Raw genomic sequence first — 16252 nt, forward strand, 5'->3', positions numbered from 1 at the left:
GATAGATAGATAGATAGATAGATAGATAGATAGATAGATAGATAGATAGATAGATAGATAGATAATGTAGACAACTAGCTGGGAAGCAGAAAATAACCAGACCTTTAATTATAAACAAATAAGCATGAGGTACTGTATAACAATATGAATATATGAATGATCAGAGAGTAAAGCATTCAGAATTCAGAAGCTGAGTTGGTAGAACTTTCTGGGTAGTTTTCGTGCATAGTCATGGCACATGGACATGGGTGAGTGCAGTTGTTTTTAGACCCAGTGAACTGAGGCAAATTAACTTCAAAGTTAATTAGCCTGAGCTTTTGGGCTCTTCACTTGCATGGATCCCTGGTACTGGTAGGGGCTCTGGCAACATGCTCATGTAGTCATATATTTGCATACATGGTCAAAAAGTTACAAAAGTAGGATAGTTTAACCATAATTAAAACTGCTAACTGTTTAAACTGTTAAAACTGTTGCCTATTTCCCCTCCATTTTCCTCTGCATTTCCCTTCCCCTTCATCAAGTGATGTTACAGTGGCCATAAGCTGTTTGGGGATCTTACTCAGGGGAATTTAGTTGGCTGATACATTAATTTGGTTTTAGTGGGTTAGGTTTATGTGTTTCACAGCCCTTTTTGCAAGATTGCCAGGTAAAATTCAGAACACTAGTTAAATCTGAATTTCAGATAATGAACAGATACGTTTTTAGTTGTAAGTATGTCAAAAGAAATTACCAGTTGTTCATGTGAAATTCAAGCTTCACTGGCCATCCCCTATTTTTGTGTGTTAAATCTTGCTATAGTCCACTTCCATGTTTGGTTCTGCTATCATCCTGGTGCAGAACGACCACCAGGTGTGCTTCTCATCCACTGTACCTACTCTCCACGCATCAGGACCCAAAGGTGTGGGCTCAGAGGTCATATTACAAAATGGCCATGGCCAGTGCTACCCTGGCACTGGAAGAATACCAGTGGTGGAAGAGAAACAAGGTTCAGAATCTCCTAAATCAGAAGCTATATTGTGAAAAAATTTTCCCAAATCTTACAGCTCATAAATTAAAAAAAAAGGATCTCACAGAAGTTTCCCCAAATTTGACAACAACCCTAAAATTTCACATGCTCTCACTAACAATGACCTGTGATCCTAAAAGTAACTTTTCTAAACTACCAATAAAGAAAAAGTCAAATATACTAGAGGGGAGATTAAAATTATAATCATTAAGAAATTATAGTTCTATGAAGAGACAATCAAAGAATGTACAAACCAAAAATGTAGGGGAAAAATGATTACAGAGACAGGCCAGGTGGTCAATTGAGAAAAGTATTATTTTTCAAGATTTTGTGATGTTTACCATACCCAACTGCCTTAAAAATGGTATTTTGGTGAGCTTTCTCTTTCTAAATAAATATGTATGCGGGCTTCCCTGGTGGCGCAGTGGTTGAGAGTCCGCCTGCCGATGCAGGGGACACGGGTTCGTGCCCTGGTCCGGGAGGATCCCGCGTGCCGCGGACCGGCTGGGCCCGTGAGCCATGGCCGCTGAGCCCGCGCATCCAGAGCCTGTGCTCCGCAATGGGAGAGGCCACAACAGTGAGAGGCCCGCGTACCGCTAAAAAAAAAAAAAAAAAAAAAAGTATGTATTCATAATTTTGCGTCCTTCTTCTTAAAGAGGATTCTCAAAATTGTAAAAGCTTTAGGTTTGCTGTGATGACTTGAGCATCACCCAGAGATTCATAGTTATTTTCATACTGTGTTTGGTCTGTCTTGTAGATCTTGATTCTTTTCAGTTAAAAAAAAAAAGAAGAGCAACTGCGATTTTGAGTTAGTTACCACCTACTGTGGCATGATAGTTGGGAATTATCCGTGGTATCCCATTGCCTGTGTCCAATCCAAGCCCCTTTGTCTTTTTACCTTTATGACCTTAGGTAAATTACTTAGCTTTCCCTGTGCCTCAGTCCTAACAATAAGATTATTGTTAGGACTAAGTGAGATGATGCTTGTGATACACTTAGAAGAATAGCTGACACATAGTTTAAAGTCTTAATAAATTGTGAACAACATTATTATCAGTGTTATCATTAGACCAAAAATTCACCCCATTTAATTCATTAGAAAGCAGCAGGGGGCTTCCCTGGTGGCACAGTGGTTGAGAGTCCGCCTGCCAATGCAGGGGACGCGGGTTTCTGCCCCAGTCCGGGAAGATCCCACATGCCGCGGAGCGGCTGGGCCTGTGAGCCATGGCCGCTGAGCCTGCGTGTCCAGAGCCTGTGCTCCGCAACGGGAGAAGCCACAACAGTGAGAGGCCTGTGTACCGGGAAAAAAAAAAAAAAAAGCAGCAGGTACAAATGGAAGTATGTTAGGCTTAGTCTCATGGATCATTTAAAAGTTATTTCATGAGATTTTCTACATAAAAATAGGTAGGTTTTAATAATGGAACTTTTTAAATAATGGAACTCAAAGAAAGATGTGTGACCACACATGTCCCTTACTGTACAGCCCCAAATGAGAACCATCCACAGACTTACAGGTTTATGTTCATGCTGTATTTGGTCTGTCTTCTGGACTTTAGGTTCTCTTCAGTTTTAGAAAAAATAGCAGCTGTGATTTTTGAGTCAGTTACCTACTACTTATTCTCAAAAGGCAGAAATTCTGTAAAGGAGATTTTCTTCTCAATGTAAAGGAGAAAAAAAATATCATAGCATATGAGTCTCTCCTTTAGATTGTCGAAGTGATTCAGAAAAAATCATACCACTTAAAGTCACATTTGCTCTGGTCCCACTCACACCACATCCACAATTGAGCCATATAATCAATGTGCTCTTCACCAGGAGAAAACAGAAACTGGCCATCAGTCTGGCTGGTCTTGTGGAAAATCAAATACTTGCTGACCCTGAACACTGCTCACAAACTTCTCTGACATCCATTAATTCAGTGTAATAATTTGATGGTGGGCGTTCAAAATAGATTCAAGTGCATGTTTGTGAAGTAAAGGAAAAGTCATTTTACATATAAGGAAATCATCATAGATATTTAAGAAAAACAAGATAGGTTGTCACACAAACTGAATGTTATGGACTGAATAACGTTTTTGTCTCCCTAAAATTCATATGTTGAAGCCCCTAACCCTCAATATGATAAAGATGGGGCTTTGGGGAACTAATTAGGTTTAGATGAAATCATGAGAGTGGGGCCCCCCCCTTGATGGGATTAGTGTGCTTATAAGAAGATGGAGAGAGACCAGAGCGTTCTCTCTCTCTCTCTCTCTCTCTCTCTCTTTCTCTGCCATGTGAGGATACAGTGAGAAGTTGGCCATCTGCAAGCCAGGAATAGGGCCCTCGCCTGGGAACCAAATCAGCCATCACCTAGATCTTGGACTTCCCAGCCTCTAGTAGTGTAAGAAATTAATTCCATTGTTTAAACCACCCAGTTTTGTTACGGCAGCCTGAGCTAAGACAGTATGCATTGACATGTATCCTGTATTATTCTAAGAGAACTGAGTTGGCTTGACTATACTATTTCTTGTGACACGACGTCATTCTTTGTCAAGGTGGCCTGTGCTAGATTTCCCTTCAGTGTGCTCTCTCCCATCATGTTGCTCCCAATATGCTCTTTTCCACTGCATAGCATTTATCTGAGTCAACTGAAATTAGATTGTCTCCCCACTGGTTTCTGAGATCTTTTAGGTCCCCATTTTTCTGAATCCCTAGTGCCTACTACCATGCCTTGTACAAAGTTATGCTTTCGATGTATTTGTTTATCTGAAAGAATGAGATGGAAATACATGTTTTACTTTCCTAACATTTCACTTGCTACTGTCATATCTGCTGACTGCCAGTAATAGTTACATTATAACTGTAGAAGTAATTCACATTGGACCTTTCCACTGTTATTTAAAATCCTTGATCCCATTTTGAATGAGAACTTCATGCTATGGATTTTGGAGAATGCATATCTAATACATAAGTATTTCAAAGAAAGACACAATACATATGAGGCACAACTAAGCATTGAACATGGAAAAATGTCAGACAACCTTGATCTTCTCATCTCAGAATATGATTCCAAATTCCCAGTAAAGTCATAGAGAGTGGAGAGTTATCACAAAAACTTATATCCTCCTGAAGTCTGTATTTCACTTTTCTAAGTGTTTACTGCCCTGGACCACTACCATTCTCGAACACATATTGAAGAAGCACAGAGTTCTTTACTGAATTTCAGACATCATCAGCTCAGGGACAAATGCTTAGCTAAGGCTCACATCTATCATTCTGGTTGGTACATATGGTAATTTTCTCTAAATTGGCTGGCTTTCTCAGGCTACTGTATCATCCTGAGATATTAAGTTTTTAAATTGGCTCTTCCCACCTCTTTTAAAGTTAGATAGCTGATTGCTGTCACATAATTTAATGATCTAGTCCAATCTATACAATGACTGTGTAACATGGGCAAGATAATTGTAGATGAATTGCATGCTATTAATCAGTTGGCTTTTTGTTCTTACATGTTCCATTGCTTATCATTCAAGGAAGAAAATTGTCTTTTGACAGGGGTCCCATTGCAGCCTTTTTACCGTCCAATAACATCAAGGCTGAGATTTCAAAAGATAAATGAGAATAAGTGTTGGGGGGAGAGACTTAGTTAAAAGGCCTGTTTATCTAAGAATTATTTTTGGAGAAATTAGAAATTTGCCTGTATTGTTAGAGAATAAGTTGTAGAATGTTTTTATATTAAAAAAAATAGAAATAGTTTAAATAGATTTTCTCATTAGAGATTCACCAGTTTATGCGAGAGACTACCTTTCGTTGTGAAAAGGATAACACCAAAGCTCTAACTCTCAGTAAGCATCCCCTACTCTTTCCACCCCCTAATAAACAATGACTATATTGGCAATGGAACTTTATCTAAAGTGATGGCCTAGGCACTCTATTCATTGTCATACTTTACTCAGAGATGAGAAGATGAGAGAGCGTGCCTTTTTAATCATGTGTTCCCAGATGAGAAGCATGCCTTTTTAATCATGTGTTCCCATAGCCTAGCTCAGCTATCTAGAATTTATTAGATGCTCAATTAATGTTTCTTCAACTAAACCAATCTATTTTTGATCTCGTAAAGCTAACTCTGCAAATAAAGAGTTATTATTAGGGAAATAAATCAACATGAGCCTTCTGGATGGGGAGTCAACACAGTGAGGAAATAGTGACATTTCCAACTGTACAGAATGTGCAATTAGCAGTTTGAATGCAAGGTAAAAAGTCCCGTTTTGGATTCAACATGTGTCGCAGCGTTTTTATTTAATTTTATTTTATTTAATATTTAAGGATGACAACAAAATCAAATGAGAGTTCAAAATGATCTCTTATTAGACATTATATCCATATAATTATATTTACATATACATGTACATATACTTATATGAGCAAGTATATGTTTTCTTTTGCTTTTTTTTCCCCTCTTAACTCTAGACTTTATGAGTTAAATAAACCACTGACTGAACCACTTGTAGTAAATTACTCCTCTAATGCATCTCAATGCAGGGATGAGGGAAAGAGATGGACTTTGCTTGTCTTGTAGACAGATTTTCTTGACATTATACCAGATGTTCTTAAATGTGCTCTTTGTTCCTCTTTTTTGACTGTTTCCACTTGCATCCTCTGGGGTAAAGCTGTTTCTATGGGAATGACTGTCAATCAGGAATGTATGTTTCTTGAAAATAACTTGAAGGCAAACTCTTAACTGTTGTAAAGAGACTGATGGGGGCTAATAGTCATGGAAGCAAAGTTAAAATTCTAGAGGGAAACATTATTATGAAGTTATTTCAGCATTAACATAAAATACTATTTATTTCTTTTAAGCAGAAGATATTTGAATAAATAATATCTTACAAATGGCATTTATTTTATTAAAGTGAAACAATATTTTAGGGAGAAATAACAGCAAAGAAAAAAAATGATTTCTCCTAGTGTTTTCTGGATGCATCTTCACCTATACAAATCTTTGCCTATTCATAACTCCTATTTCTTTATCTTAAAAACTTTATTTTAATATAAGCTGTAAGATGGTGCCTCTTGATGAAAAGCAGATGTTTTATTTGTTGTTTCTTTTTCTTTTCAAGAGTGTTTGGACTTTTTCAGTACAATGTATAATGCTAGCTCTTTTTAATAAGCAAGAACATAGCCATGGCACTTAAGTGAAAACAGGGCAGAGGGGCTGGCAGTCATATAAGGAGAGCTTCATCAAACACCAGGACATATGAATGTATAAGAATGAATGATCAGAAGTGGGCATTAAATCAATTTTATATTCACCATTTCAACATCAAGAAGAGTTGTTAGTTGTAAACCAATTGTTATTCAACTTAATGAACTAATTAGGAAAATCAGTCGCAATAATAGTATTGGTACAAACTGATCTGAATATAAAAAGTAGAATTAGAATTCTAATACCAAACTTTCCAAACTAGAAAGACCACATAATACTGTTGATAAGATCTTTTCTTTGTAAAATTAATCGTAGGCAGTTCTTCATTTACTGAATTTGATTTTTACAATCCATTCCTCCGTAACTGTGATACACCACACTTATACTTGTGATGTTTCTGTTGTGTGTATATGTCTTGCAATCTGCCAGGATGATCTAGTTAATTTCTTAAATACTTTGGGTAAACTGGCTCCATTATTATTTTTCCTATTCCTGTGCTTCATTTAGTTAATGAATGGCTGTCATCCAGAGATGTAAAATATCAAGACCTCTACCCAAAGACCACACTTGGGCTGGCAAGAATGCCACAACTGCCCAGTTGAATCACAGACAGAGCTGGAACATACGGGAACAAATTCACAAATAATAGAGAAAAGTCATCTGAATATTGCTTAGACCATTTTTAACATGAAATTTTCCAAAGATAGAATCATAAACTCCAGAAGATATATGTTAGTTGTCACTCCTATCTTTTGTTCCCTAAGTTGTGCATTTTTAATATGAATGAAATATTTTCCTCAGAGGTGACTGGGTAATTGTTTTGATAGTTACATAATTTTGTATCTTAGTGATGAAATATTTATGCATGCAATTCAAGTTATCTGTTATAAAGGGAAGCTATTTAACCATAGTGGACTAATGGTACATGGGGAAAATGGGTGTCAAAAGGAAATTTATTATATCTTCCAAGTACTGCTTTCTGTGATAAAATACAATTTGTATGATTGTGAAGTAGCATTGTTTATTTTTCCAGTCAAAAAGTCACTGTCAAAAGTATGTTTGGGGAGGGAAAAAATGGCCTTAAAACAAATGTATCACAGGGAATATCTAGGTTGTTAAAAAAAACAAAAAAAAACCTAGGGCAGCATGTTAAAAATGAACATTTCCAATACAATTTGTCATCCATGCATAAATCTTGCTGACATTTTCAGTCACTTTAATAGCCTGCCCATTTTATAAATCAGTATGAACTTGCACAGTTGCAAGAAGTGTGTATTTTGAACATCTCATTTGCATACTTTACCAGAAGCCAATGAGGCAGTGGGAGCAGCACTGGTGATCACAATACGTGTTTGGGGAGAGGCAGAGGAATCAGTAATGGCTTTGCCTTTAGGGATTGCTGTACTCCATAGGGGACGAAAATGAGAAATATTTTTCAAACAGCAGGGGTAAAGGTTTTAAAACTAGAAACACATGGAGTGATAAAGATGTTAGTGCCACAGGGCGCATAGCAGGAAAAATTTACAATGTAAAAACTGTAATTTCAGCATTAGGAAGTAATAATCGTGTTTCATCATTGTTATTAAAGCATGACCCTTAAAGTCACATAAATTAGACATAAGTTTCAAGAGAAGTTTATTAATCTTTAGCAGGAAAATATTAGGAAAGTTTATTATCAGATAAGATTTTCAGGGGGAGGCACGTTCTTCTGACTTTGTGTGTTTGTGTTGTGTGTGTGACTTCTCAGGGAAGTCTGTATCATTTCAAAGGGTAAATAAAACTTTGCTCACTATCAGCCAGTGGGTATAAATAATGCCTACTGACAGATAACGCTTGTTCTTTTAAATTAGCAATTTGATGAGTTAACATGATACACAAAGAATGGGGACTGACCTATCCAAAATAGTTCTACTTGTCCAGAATAAAATAGTACATGAGAACTAAAGCTTACTTTTAATACAGAATGTTGCTTAGATGACGTTGATGGTAAACCAATGTTGCTAGCATAATTATTAAATTAGTAAAAGATTTAGGCTTCTTGGAATATTGAAAAATTTATAACTAAATGATGAGGTTTTATTAGTAGCTCTGTGACAAAATTGGTGAAAATTTATACTTTAGAGAAGGGCAAGAACCAATAATTATCAATGGACATTAAAGAACTATTTATGTAAAGAAGGTAAAGTATTTGATGATGCGTGTATTAATTTGGAACTGAATATCTAGATTATGGGTGAAATATTAATTTTTACCAATTAAGACTTCCTTCAAAAGTCTGGTTTTAGAAGTTTTGAACTAAACCTGTGTGTTTGCATAATTATTTAGGTGGAACTCAAATCTTGCCAAGTTAAGGGGAAAAAACTTGCTCCCTGTTCATCTTTTTTTTCTAATAATATGTTTCAACATTTATGGAATAGGGTGATGAGTTGTAAAACACAAATTTTATAAAGCATAATTTTAGAACAGCAAACACTCCTCAAATACATTATAATCCGAGTCAAAGCAAATTTATATCAATGCAACATCAGAAACACATTTTGCATACAAGTAAAAATTGTTGTAGAAGATATAAGAAAATATAAACAAGCATAAAGAATAACTTTTCTACAAAACAAACGTATCCACTTTTAACATTCTCATAGGTACTATTCCAGGATTCTTTCTAAGAATATGTATTTAATCTTATAATTTTATTTTATACATATTATTATAGAAATATACTTTTAAAAATGTATAAGAATATTATTATTTGGGCACGTACAATAAATGAGCTATTGCTCAGCAAAGTGTGTCCAAGTAGAAAGCATATAGAATTTGATAGAATGACAGTTCAGGATCATTTAAAATTAGATTAATTAAATGCAAAGGATTTCCATAAGATATTAAGCTTGTGTAATAGACACCATCTTAATAATATCTGCTCCTGATTTATTTAATAATGCCTTCTCATTCATAGCTATCGCTTATATTGTTCTGTTATGAGTATTTATTTTAAATGTTTTGCGATATATTCAAAATGCTTTCAGATACATGAAAGTGATATTCATCTTCTTTAAAGAGCAGTAGTCATCCATAGCAGTAATTTGACCGATAGTCCACAATCCATTGCAGAATCATGAAGTAAGTAGTTTTCATTGCATTTGTTAATTTGCTGCAGGGAAAACAAAAAGACCCAGTGATAGGGAATTCATGTGAGACAAGATGAAGAAACTACAAGGACCGAGAAAATAACCATTCTCGGTGCGCTCAAACTCTTTTTAACTAGAGGTTATATAGACAGAGGAACCAGATTACAGTGGAAAGAAATAGAGTGAGACTGAGTTGCAAAGTATTTGCAGAGGAAAAGGACGTGATATAGTCTGTGTTATACTTAACCCAGTTGGAGTGAGATAGGAAAAATAGAGAGGGAGAAAGTCAGTGAATTGAAATAAAGACGATGCGGCAATGCTAAGTCTTTGGGAAAAATAAACCACAATTAAACCAGCGTATGAAGAGCACTGGCAGGCTATAAATGACAAGAGCAGAGTAAGTTCAGACTTTGATTCATCTTTAAGGCAGGTAGAATTTGAAAATAAACGGAAATAATGAAGAATGCTATCTATGCTTCAAGAATAAGTAGATGAGATTGCTTTCCTTTGAGAAATATTTTCATGTTGTTCTGTCATCCGCTATATCCATTCTATTTAATACATATCATAGTGATGCTATGTCAATGAAATGTTTATTCTATTCAGCAAAGAGTGATATCTTAAGTTTGGGTTATGTCCATGAAGAAATTCACATTGCAGAATTTACATATCAATGTACTCATCCTGTAGAGTGAGAGCTCTTCTACTGTGTTAGCTTTTGCTAGGTTATGTTGCATTAACAAATCACCATCAAATTTATACAAACATATATTTCTTACCATATTACAGTCTGCAATTGTCCATTTTCTGTGTCTCTGACTTAGATTCCAGGTTGAAAGGTCAGTATGAAACAATAATATGACTCTTAAATCCTTCTGTCTAATCATCTCATATTTTATTAGTCAGAGAAGGTCACAGGGTAAGCTTGATATCCATGCCTTATCCATGTGGCATCCCACAAGAAGATTCTGCAAATAGCTAGAAAATGGGTTGCAATGTATAATAACCCTTCTATGGTGAATAAGGGATAATTTGGGGACAATAACAAAATGTATTATGTTGTAAATACAATAATATAATTTACCACGTTAGTAAGCTTTGACATGAGAGTCTAATTGCAAAGTTTTTTTTTTCTTCAATCAGATTTTGCAGATATAGTTGTTTTTGTTTTTGTTTTTTATCCACAGTAGCTTTTTAGATTTTATTTGGTCTTACTTGATTATTTTTGTTTCTGTTGTCTGTGCTTTTAGTGTCATATCCAAAAAAAATCATTGCCAATATAGTTTTATTCTAAGCATGAGATTGGGTGGGAGGTGGGGAGATTGGAAAGCAGTGTTGATAATTTCATTGACAAAACCACTGGAAAGGAGAAATCAAAAGAAGTCACCAAGGAAGACTTTTGGGACTCACTTTCCCATAAAGAGTGGAGCTGTTAGTATCTGTGGTGCTGCCTGCTAGTTGCTCAGCATAATCTGTGTTCTTTTTCTTCCATGGTAATCAGTTTGCCCCTGGGATGTAACTGCCAGGCAGGCAACTGAATTTCCAGCCTCCTCTTCAGTTAAACAGGCCACATGACTAAGCTCTCTAGGATGGAATATTTGGAGGTGTGATGCCTGCCACTTTCGTATCTGTTTACATAAAAATTCCCATGTGTTCTCCTTCTTGCTTTCCCTCCCCCCTTCACTGAAGATGGAAAGAAATGATTATGCTGTCTTTGAAAGCCACATGTTGAAGATAGAAGAGCCGCTGTAGCCTGTGTCTGTGAATGTGGCAGAGCCTCCCCCCGTGCCTAAGCACTATCAGGAACGCCTGCCCTGCACTGTTACAGGAAAGAGAAAGAAAGTTCTATTGTGTTTGAGCCACTGTTATGGGATCTATTTATTACAGGAGTTTACTTTTCCTAATACAGTCGTCTTCTTCCAATAAATTTTCTTCTCAGTCAGTGATATTTTCTATAAACTTGCCTTTTCTCTGTTTCTTCACTGCTCAAAAAATCTTCAGTGGCTTCCTATTGCCTACAGAATAAAGTTAAAAATCTTTAGTATACCTTTCAAAGCCCTTATCAAATGTTCTACATTTCTGCCACTTTCCTACTACACATTCTGTAAATGAAAAATGCTTGCTTAGTTTCTCTAATACTGTGAAATTTTCAGCTTCTGTGACTTTGATTATTCTATTCTCCATTCCGGTAAAGCATCTCAACTTTTTGAAAACCTATCGATTCTTTAACTCTGCCATATCCTGCATATATTGTTCTCTCAGAACAAATACTAAGAGTTATTTCCTGCCACAGGAAAAAAAAAATACATTTATTAGCCATGTCCTATATCATAGGAATTAGTATAGTTTTTCTGTGTTCATCTCCTAAAAAACAGAGACTATTTCCTCTTCAACTGTATATTCTCAACACAGTATCCAGTTTTCAAGTACTTGTATATTTTAATTGTAAAGTCTATCTTGAAAGTTGACCAGGGAATTGATAAAAATTGGTGGATTCTATACAATTCATTGATGATACTTTGTCTCAGAGATTCAGTTAAAGCTCCAAGGGGTATAAATAGACAAAATTGTGTCATATTGCATATAAACAGTGATGGGTGAAGATGATCATTGACTGTAGTATGATGAATTAGAGTATTTTCTTGAATTTTGAAAGAATAGGTGCTGCTAGAAAGAGATGTCGCTTTCATGCAATTAAATGTCTTCTGTTTTCAAGAACATCATCCAGCTTTCAAGCAATGGATAGCATGTTTTCAGGCAAAAGGGAACATATCAATACTGAAGGTGGAGGTCTCCATCAGTGAAAGGCAGAATTTATGTATTAAATATTGGTTTCTCTATTGATACATAAATTTCACTTTTCTCAACTCAAGTCAGTTATCTCAGTGATTTTGTCGGTTCATCTGTGGTCATGAAAGATTTTGACCACAGGATTTATCTAAGACTTTTGCCAGTGATGCAAGTCATCCTGTGATTAAAGATATTACGTCTTTTTAAAAATCACTTAAGCAATTATTTTATAATTTCTTTGGGGTTTTAATATCTCACTTTTACTTGTAAGGTTTTTTTAAAGCATTTATAATTTTTCCACATAATGACTTATAAAGCAGGTAATGAAATATGTTAGAAGAAGGGATAGTCTCATTGACTTTTTTCTATAATACATTTGTGGTTACAAGATGCTATGACAAAAAAAGAATGAGATGTAATTTTATGAAAAATCTGGATTGCTTTTGACAGAAGATTTTTTATTATGCATGAATGTTTACTAAAAACTGAAGTTCTACTAGTTTACTCTGTTTTCTTTTTTCAATTTATTTAATTACTTTTATTGAAGTATAGTTGATTTATGATGTTGTATTAGTTTTAGGTCTACAGCAATGTGATTCAGTTATATATATATTTGTATATATTTTTTTCAGATTCCTTTCCCTTATAGATTATTGCAAAATACTGAGTATAGTTTTCTGTGTTATACAGTAGGACCTTGTTGGTTATCTATTTTATATATAGTAGTGTGTCTATGTTAATCCCAAACTCCTAATTTATCCCTCCACCCCCTTCCCACTTTGGTAACCATTAAGTTTGTTTTTTATGTCTATGGGCTTATTTCTGTTTTGTATATAAGTTCAGTTACATCATTTTTTTAAGATTTTACAGGTAAGCCATATCATATGTTATTTGTCTTTCTCTGGCTTACTTCACTTAGTCAATTTTCTTGATAGTAAGCAAACATAACATCTACTACAGGATATTAAGATAAGAAAGAAATCACGTAATGACTCTGGTTATTCAAGGTAATAAAAGAGTAGGAGCAAATTTGTAATTTTTCAAAATTGAGACAAGATTTCCAAACTGGAGGTTAAATATGGCAATGACAGTTATCTGACTCTTGAGTTAAAACTAGGATGAAATATCACAGGCCTTAAAGTTTATGAGAATCAATCACAAGTTGTCAATATGGATTTGAATTTTCAGTACTGATGTTGACACTGTTCTATTGCTTTTGGTAAGATTTCTGAATAAAGGCAGAACACTCTCTAATAAATTTTGCACAAGTAATTCTGGACTAATTTATTAAACAGAAATGGGCCTCATCTAAGAATCCATAAATGATCCTCTTGATGTGGAACACATATATTGGCTACATGCAGATGATTATTTTTAGGAGGAAAAGCTATATTCTTTGGATCCATCATTAGCATATAACTTTTACTGATATTTCTGAAAACAAACTGTGTTATGCAAACTTGATTTAATTGATTAATTAATTGATTCATTGAAAACATAATGTATGTCAACAATTGCCCTAGGTATTAAGGAGAAAAACACATTATATATTTAGTATCTTTAAAAAATCTAGGGAGGGGCTTCCCTGGTGGCGCAGTGGTTGAGGGTACGCCTGCCGATGCAGGGGACACGGGTTCGTGCCCCAGTCCGGGAGGATCCCTCGTGCTGCGGAGTGGCTGAGCCCGTGAGCCGTGGCCACTGGGCCTGCGCGTCCGGAGCCTGTGCTCCGCAGCGGGAGGGGCCGCAGCGGTGAGAGGCCCGCGTACCGCAAAAAAAAAAAAAAAAAAAAAAAAATCTAGGGAGTAATGTAATGCTCTGTGAGCATCTTCAAAGGAAACAGATGGCACATTCAAATTAAGATTATTCAATTAATTAATAAACAGATTAATTCAAAGGATCAGGCAGAGTTTAGGTAATCCAAACTCTGCATGGGGCATGGTGGGTAGGTCTGCCACCCTTAGCTGTTAAAGAGCAAGAGGAGAGAGTGGTTGCCAAATTTAAAGTCAGAAAGGGCTGTTGTGGAGGTGGACACCTTTCAGGTGCCAAAATATACCAGCCCTCTTGACCCTGCAAAGCACTCCTCGTGCCCTTCCCTCTGCCACCCAATCTCCAAAATCCAATGGTTAAAGGTAACCAGAAGACAGAGGGCAAAGGAGCTCATTCAGGTCTTTAAGATCAGCCTGAGAAGGCAAAGTGAAGAAAGGTGGAGGGAGAATGGAAAAAAAGACATGTAGCACAATGGTTATATCCAATTTACAGATGAGGAAACTACAAAAGTCATAACTGGTAAGTGGCAGAGCCAAGATTCAAAGCCAAGTTGCCTGATTCCAGAGCTTTTTCTACCTTGCAGGAATGTCATAAAAATGACTTCTGCTCTCAAGGGACTTGCAGTATTGTAAAGAAGAGGCTAAACTACAGAGGAAAGAACAACACAGGTGTCGTCAGTATCAAGATGTCAGGTAGGTTTCCCAGCCCATGACCATGGCTTACCTTTGTCCCCTCAAAGATTTAGGAGGAAGAACGACCAATTCCTTTAATCTGTGAATGGGTTTAGAATTGACCCTCTGCCCAGGTGAGAACTTTGAGAAGGTATCAGAGGAGCATCACTTAAGTGTTGCAGCTGTTCATTTCATGTTGGTTGCAAGAGGAAATCAGGCTTCTTAGTCCCATACCTTCTCTTCCTGCTATGTCCAGAAATGTAGTTTTTATTTTGGCATTTGGGGAAAATTGATGGAGGCTACCATTACTTCAACTTCAGAATCTTTAGACTATTGTTGTTGTTGTTGTTATTGTCTTTGAAGTTCCAGGTGGTGTGAACTTCATCTCTATTGATAATACTCACGCTTCTATTCTTCTAAATCTAGAATTGCCATAAGAATACAAACCTTGTCAGATGGCAAAATTTTAAATGATCTGAAAGTACTTTGGAAAAGAGGAAACCTGCTCTTTCCTCGCAGACCTGCATGTGTGGAAATAGTCTGTAAAATTCCAGTGTCAGCATCAAAACATTATAAAGGATGCCACTGTGCATTCATAAAACCCCTTACATTATAATATGAGATCATTTTCAATCGTTGTTACTGTGCTACAAAGGACAGCTTAATAACTCTGGTCTAAACTCTGTGATTACGTATACTCAGATGCTAATTTGATATAATTGAGTATGTTCTTTTGTTGGATTCTACATTCAGTTTGTGTTTAATACGTGAAGACTATTTTCTGTGGTGGGTAGAATAAGCCCCACAGGTGTTCCCCCCACACTCAGACTTCTAAGTCACCTTTTCCATTAGCTGCTAACATTGTTAACAGCTGAGGCAGCTGGTACAGGAACAAGAGAGTTCTGCATTTCCTTTACTTGGAACAAGATTCATTTAATCCAGATATGAATGCTCTGTTTCTATGGAACATCTGTTTGGGTGACACAATGTATACATTTTTTAACATCTTAAACATTTTGAATTTTGTAAGATTTTCTGTAAAAAATCAATTTTTTTGACTTATCAATTATTACATGTATCATTTAATTCTTAAACCCCCAAATACAAGATTCATACATATTTTGTCACCAAACATGGGGAGTTTTGAGTTTTTAACTTTGTTAATTCTGAATGATTCTATTTTTTCTTTGTTTTGAGAGTTACACAGTTTCAACTACATATTTGTCTGCAATTTCACTATCCTAGCATGAGAAAACAATAAAACTTAATCTATTGCAAGTAATATAATCATTTTTTGAATGACTCCCTTTCAAGGGTATCATATAGCACCCAGGTTTTTTTGCTTGATTTCACAATTTGTCTTCTTTTTATTATTGACCTTTTCTCACAAACATATTTTTATTAAGCTTTCAACTTGATTATAATATTCTTAAAAGGGTTAATAGTTGTTTATTATATAAATAGATAAAATACACATACACACACACACACACTCACTCACTCATCCTGCCTGGAAACTTCGGATCTAGTGTTAACGCTGTTTCACATTAATTTTGAAACCATGGGCTATGATAGATTGTGTTACTATTTGAAATCATTTGCTTATCTCTGGCCAGACACATAGGATTCCAGCCCATTTGGGGCATTTGGTCATGTGACTTTTTTTATTTAGCCAATTGAATGTGGCCAGAATTGGTATCCATTG

This window comes from Monodon monoceros, unplaced genomic scaffold (genome assembly GCF_005190385.1).
Source record: "Monodon monoceros isolate NGI ecotype Baffin Bay Population unplaced genomic scaffold, NGI_Narwhal_1 Super_Scaffold_16, whole genome shotgun sequence".
NCBI classification, from domain to species: domain Eukaryota; kingdom Metazoa; phylum Chordata; class Mammalia; order Artiodactyla; family Monodontidae; genus Monodon; species Monodon monoceros.